This window comes from Alexandromys fortis, unplaced genomic scaffold (genome assembly GCF_014885135.2).
Source record: "Alexandromys fortis isolate MF-2015 unplaced genomic scaffold, M_Fortis_MF-2015_v1.1 scaffold_114, whole genome shotgun sequence".
NCBI lineage: Eukaryota > Metazoa > Chordata > Mammalia > Rodentia > Cricetidae > Alexandromys > Alexandromys fortis.
In genome coordinates, this window is record NW_026068046.1 from 1,515,363 (window position 1) to 1,516,802 (window position 1,440).

Sequence of the window (1,440 nt, forward strand, 5' to 3'; positions counted from 1 at the left end):
ATCCCTCAATTTAATTGTAATTACAAGCATCTAACATGATATCAGATTTTTTTTTTTTTTTTTTTTTTTTTTTAAGACAGGGTTTCTTTGTATAGCCCTGTATGTCCTAGAACTCACTCTGTAGACCAGGCTGGCCAAGAATTCCCAGCAATCTGCCTGACCCTACCTCCCAAGTGCTCGGATTAAAGGTGTATGCCACCACTACTTGACAATATCCGATATTTTAAGATGTATGATAATATAGAAGATACACTTTGCGTGCTCACTTCGGCAGCACATATACTAAAATTGGAACGATACAGAGAATATTAGCATGGCCCCTGCGCAAGGATGACACGCAAATTCGTGAAGCGTTCCATATTTAAAAAAAAAAAAAGAAGAAGATACACTTTGTATCAAGAATGAATCTGTGCATTCCTGTTATGGTTCTCCAGTAGTGGCAGGGAGCCTATATAAACTTTTCTCTCAGCTTTTGGTTATCATTTGAGATTTGGTAGTACTTTGAAAGTTCAGTCTCCATTCCAGATTCTCCTACGTGGTCTGGGAATCAGTCTAGTACCTGGCACCAAATCCACACAGTGCTCATTATCACTCTATATATACAATACAGAAGAGGTCACTTCTGTCACTTATTGTGTCTCTTTTTCTTTTTCCTCTATATCTCATCATCCTTGTTTTGTATTTCTACCAAATAACACAAGCAGACCTTGTTTACAGAGTCAGTGTTTCAAAGCCCTGGAAATGTATCTGTATGATTGTAGCACACAACTTTACTCTTCTGTTCTCAATCGATCTTTATTGAAAACTCCCATGTCTCAATTCCACATACACTTTTTTTCTGTGTTTCAGCCATTCATCTTTCTATATATGTCTCCAATGAAGAAACAAAGGGAGATTTAAAAAGTTCTAGAACTGGATGAAAATGAAGACACAGCACACCAAGACCTCTAAGATCCAATGAAGACAGCCCTAAAAGGAAAGTTTATACCTACAATTGGTGAAATTTCAAAAAGCAGAACAACCTTAAAGAAATAAATCAATGAAGCATTGGAAAGATAATCATAAACCAAACCTCAAATCAGTAGATAGGGAGAAATAACTAACTTAAGAGCAAAAATTAATGAAAAAGAAAGAATAAGTGAAACAGAATTTGTTCTTAAAAAGGTAAACAAGATATATGAATTATTATACAAATTAACCAAAGGAAAGAAAGAAAAGACTAAAATTGATAAAAATTAAAGATGAAAAGAGAACCATCACAATAGGTACCTATGAAATCCAGAATATCATGAAGACATACCTTAACATTTATAGTTCATGAAACTAGAAAATCTAAAAGAAATGAATTTCAAGGTGCATGTAATCTTTAAAAGTTAAATAACAATTTAATAAATTATTTAACAGGCCTGTAACAAGCAACAAGAATTTAAACAGTAATTT

General features: G+C 33.5%; 1 non-coding gene across 1 annotated transcript; it reads left to right on the forward strand.

Annotated features, from left to right (window-relative positions):
- Positions 1–258: 258 nt before the first annotated feature.
- LOC126486586 (U6 spliceosomal RNA) lies at positions 259–365 on the forward strand. The gene has a single exon (XR_007588158.1). It is a non-coding gene; the product is annotated as a U6 spliceosomal RNA (small nuclear RNA).
- The last annotated feature ends 1,075 nt before the right edge of the window (positions 366–1,440 follow it).